Source organism: Papaver somniferum, unplaced genomic scaffold (assembly GCF_003573695.1).
Source record: "Papaver somniferum cultivar HN1 unplaced genomic scaffold, ASM357369v1 unplaced-scaffold_41, whole genome shotgun sequence".
NCBI lineage: Eukaryota > Viridiplantae > Streptophyta > Magnoliopsida > Ranunculales > Papaveraceae > Papaver > Papaver somniferum.
Window position 1 is genome coordinate 2,141,680 of NW_020646638.1, and position 5,399 is coordinate 2,147,078.

Consider the following 5,399-nt stretch of genomic DNA (forward strand, 5'->3'; position numbering starts at 1 on the left):
CCAACTCTTCAAGAGATCTTGGTATTTTGCTCACGTGAGCATATGGACGCTACATAATCGATCCACATCTCATGTAGCCGGTCCTCCTTCATTCCATGGTTAATTCTCAAATAAACCATCAATTGGTCATCAATTGATCAAATTAGGGTTTCTGAGTCCAAGGATCATAATTCCAATTCGAACACTAATATTTTACGACGATCTCATGGTCATCATTTTATTTATTATACTCGGTTCAACTACCAGTATTCTAATTAATGTTTTATTTGGTCACGCTACCAATAATTCATCAGACGAGCAACACTTGTCAGATGAGCAATATTTGCTCAAACCAAGGAATATTGGTTCAACTCAATATTCAACAATTCATCGAATGAGCAATACTTGCTCGCCTCAACGTGAGAATTATACCTCTGTCTCAACAGACACGTTCAATTCATGAGTCTCAGAACATTTTGCAAAATCATGTTCAACTCAGCAAATACATGGACTCATCGTCCCATAAAGTCATGAAGTCAACAACTGACTAATTAACCACGAGACATCAATCGTGTCACATGGGGGGATATCAACTAAGGTTTTGGTCTGGCGGTCTACGACACGTGTGTTCATACACCCGATGAAATGTGAGCAAGTCTTGCAATCGGTTAAAGGAGTTAACAAAGTAATGGATGGAAAATCGACCAAGTCTCCGCACGATGAGCAATTGGTTTCAAACACTATTTCCATTTCCCCACTCTTTGATTCCATCAACTGTCACACTTCATGGGATCATGGTGTCTACAATTCCAGCAATATAAATAAGTCTCTGAAATCATGATTGAAGAACAAGAATCTCACGTCTCACAGACAACACGAGATCAATACCTCATCAATTGAGAAATTACTCTCAACTGAGCAACTTCAATCATTCAGAACTTATCTTATTCAGAATACACGACACACCCACAATCTTTGATTACCATTGATTCCACATATTTCTCAGCTTCCCTCCTACAGATAAACCCATCCTCTCTTGTGACCGAATTTACTCTGGAATGACCATTGTCTTGGTTTAGGACGGAGTACTACAGATTGATCTCTCAAATTCAAAGAACTCCCTTCTTGCAGTGCATCTGTGTGAGGTTGAACATTTCGCTCGGTTCAAGGAGTCTCCTCCGTACGGTCGTCTCCTCAATCCCGTGAAAACCAGCAAATCGTTTTGCCCCATCCACAGATTGGCGACCACAGTGGGAGATTAATCTCTCGGTTGCAATCTCAAGCTTTCACAATATGGTTGGTCTTAGGTCTTCATCAGAAGCTCCAAACCCTAACCAGAGTATTTCAAATGGCGACATTCCGCACGCTCGTCTGAACGACTCTGGTAATATTCGTCACTCCTACTTTACTATTCCTTTTCCCTCTATTGATGCGTTCGACGGAGAAATCCCATCATTGGCTGAATTGGCACGGAGGCAAGAAATTCTGACTAGGAGCATCAATCGATTGAAGGAGTCAATTGATGAACTCTTCAACTGTATGGTAGAATTGACAAAACTCTTGGGAGCAGAAGTGGTATATCATCCCAGCGCTACTTCCAACGATACCCCTCAAACCAGCAGCTTCACTACTTACGAAAAGCCGGTGGACCAAGAAGTTGCACATCTGATCGAAAGTTTATGTGAGCTTCTACACTTCTCCAGAGATCAACGTACGAGTAATTCGCTGCACTCAACCAGATATCGTCAAACATACCTCTGACTCCGTCGTGCCTAACAGCTGAGGAAACACCCGTGATGTCTGACAATTCAATCAACAACATCACTTTTGGAGAAGAAGACCACATGGCAGACGAAGGACACAATCGAGCCATGTACGTGACTGGATTCATCAGAGACTACGAATTCAAGAGATCCCTCGTTGATACAGGTGCTTCTACAAATATTGTCACTATGAAAATTCTCAAGACGGCCAGATTCCCACAGCACAAGATTGTCCGGCACCCTATCCTGATGACAGGCTTTGAAGGAAGTCAGATTCATACATATGGGTATGCATACATCGATTTGAAGGTAGGGCCTATTCGGTCAAAAGTCAAGTTCCATGTGATCGAACAAGAGCCCGACTATCACATGATACTTGGGCGCTCATGGATCTATGATAACAAGGTGGTCCCTTCCACGTACCATCAATGCATGAAGGCACTACTCAACAACAAGATCGTTCGCATCTCAGCTTCGTCATCTCCTTATGCTCCTGTCTACGATGCTGAATTCCTTGAATCTCAAAAGACCATCCCGGAGCCTCCAAGCAAGGTTTGCAGCATCCCACTTCCACGTTGGAAGGCTATTGAAAAGGTCGCTGACAAGCCATCATCCTCAGATGCTAAGGATTAAGTCATCTACTACACCGGTTAAACGCCGTAATGATCAGGTTTCAACTCCAGGATCAAACTTCATAACCAGCCGTGATGCGGAGGGGAGGATCGTTTATCGCCGACGGGAAGATTAGCATTAATCGGGGAGAATGATAAAAGTCTCCCCACCCTGAAGAATCATGTCAGAACGAACTCACTCGAAGAAGAGGTTCAAGACGCCCCACGACAATTACAAGACGACACTGACTCTACCACCGATGATCTCGAGACAATCAATATTGGGACTGAGGATGATCCAAGGCCGATCCTGATTAGTTCAACACTGTCATCAGAGGAGGGAGGGGGAGTTGATAAAGCTGTTGAAAGAATATCAAGATGTTTTCGCCTGGACGTATGAGGAAATGCCCGGTCTAGACGACAAACTGGTCACCCACCACCTGCACATTGTTCCTGGCTCCAAAGCTGTCAAACAACCGCCTAGGCAATTTAGACACGAAGTCGAGGAGAAATCAAAGTCGAGATCCAGAAACTACTAGCAGCAGGATTCATCAAGTATTCAACATCCAACGTGGCTGGCAAATTGTTCCTGTCAAGAAGAAAAATGGTCAAATCAGATGTTGCGTCGATTTCAGGAACCTGAATAAATGTTGTCCAAAGGATGATTTTCCTCTACCCAACATTGATATGCTCGTCGACGCAACTAGTGGCCACGGTATGTTCTCATTCATGGATGGTTACAGCGGATACAACCAGATCAAGATGTATGAGCATGACGAACACACTGCATTCCGTACTCCCATTGGGAACTTCCACTACACTGTGATGCCCTTTGGATTAAAGAATGCATGTTACACTTATCAACGAGCCATGACTGCCATATTCCACGACATGATGCACAAACAAGTGGAAGACTACGTCGATGATGTGGTGGTAAAATCGAAGACTCGAACGTCTCACCTCGAAGTCCTGAGACAAGTATTCGAGAGATGCAGAGAATACAAATTAAAGATGAATCCTTTGAAGTGCGCTTTTGGTGTTTCCTCTGAAAAGTTTTTAGGAATCCTAGTCACAGCCGAAGGAATCAAAGTCGATCCGGAAAATACGAAAGCTATCACCACCATGCCTCCTCCACGCACCGGGAAGGAACTACAGAGTTTTATGGGCAAGGTAAATTATATTCGATGCTTTATTCCTGGATTGGCTCAACTCATTGCCTCATTCACCCCTCTACTGAAGAAAGGAGCAAGTTTCACCTGGACAGCCGTTCAACAAGAAGCCTTCCATAAGATACAACAGATACTATTGTCACCTGCTGTCATGAAGTCTCCAGTACAGGGACGACCCCTGATTCTTTACACAACCTCCAGTGACGTTGCTATCGGAGCACTCCTTGCTCAGGAAGACGACGAAGGCATCAAACGACCAATCTACTACTTCAGTCGAACAATGAGAGACGCTCAACTCCGATATCCAAAGGCTGAAAGGGCATGTCTAGCATTAGTACATGCAATCCAGAAATTCAGGCACTATTTACTGTCCAACAGGGTCGTACTCGTCTCCAAAACTGATCCTATAAAGTTCCTGCTATAAAATCCAACCTTGATAGGGAGACCAGCGAAGTGGCTACTCTAGATGTCAGAATTTGATATAGCTTGCACGCCGCCTAAAGCGATCAAAGGCCAAGCAGTTGCATACTTGCTCGCTGCTTTTCCAGGAGAATATACGACAACATTACACGAGGATGTACCCGGTGAATTTCCAGATATCTTAGTTATCAAAGAAGAAACATGGATTCTATACTTTGATGGATCCGCCATCCCTAGCAATGACACCGGAGGAGCGGGCATAGTGCTGGTGTCCCCATCTGGTGAAGTTTTCTCACATTCGTTCAAGTTGGATTTCCACTGCACCAACAATTCAGCAGAATATGAAGCCTTCTTATTAGGATTGTCCCTGGCCAAGCAAGCAGGAGCGACACACCTTGAAATAAGAGGATATTCAAAGTTACTAGTCAATCAGATGAATGGAGCATACTCTCTCAAGGAAATCACGCTCGATCCATTCCGAACCGAAGCTCAGCGACTGTTAACTCATTTTGCTGATGCCACGATCGTCCATACTGGACGGACCAACAATAGGCATGCCGACTGCCTAGCAACTCTCGCTTCTAAGCTGCAGTTCGAAGGGGTAGAGAAAACAATCACTGTACAGAGGCGTACTGTGTCGTCTACCTGGCTCACTCAAGTCGAAGACATTTCAACAGACGATTGGCGAGCATCCATCATTCATGAATTGAGCAGCTCTATTTCAGAAGGCAAAATCCTCAAAGAATTGAAGAATTATTTCCTGCTTCACGGGGAGCTGTATTACCGAAACCCTGATGGATCCCTATCACGGTGCCTTGGAAACGACGAAGCGGAAGAACAACTCAAGCGCATACATGAAGAAATCTGCGGACAAACACTAGTAGTAACACTTTACAGAAGGCTTCAGAGGCAGGATACTACTGGCCTTCCATGGAAGCTCAAGCAAGGCTCTACAAGGATCTTTCCCAATCAGACACCTCCCATCACTTAGAGGTTTTGAAGTCCACAACACTGGGGACTGGAGGGAGCCTTACATCAAACATCTCCGGAATAACGAACTACCAACAGAAAAGAAGCAAGCAGTCAAACTCATTAAGAGAGCTAAGAGATTTGTCTTTCTTGACGGGATCTTATACCGCAAAAGCTTTGGTGAGAATTTAATGAGATGTTTAGTTGAACATGAAATCCCAACAATTCTGAAGGAAATGCACGATGAAGAACATCAAGGAAAGAGAAAATTATTTCTTCAAGTCCATGAGAAATATTACTGGCCGACCATGGAAGACGATGCAGCTGCATACGTTCAGAGGTGTCACCAAATCCATGGTAATTTTATCCACACTCCTTGTATCTCGTTGAATTATGTGAATAGTCCATGGCCCTTCTACAGCTGGGGACTGGATATCATCGGGAATATCAATCCAGCATCTTCAAAGCAGCATGAATACATCATCACT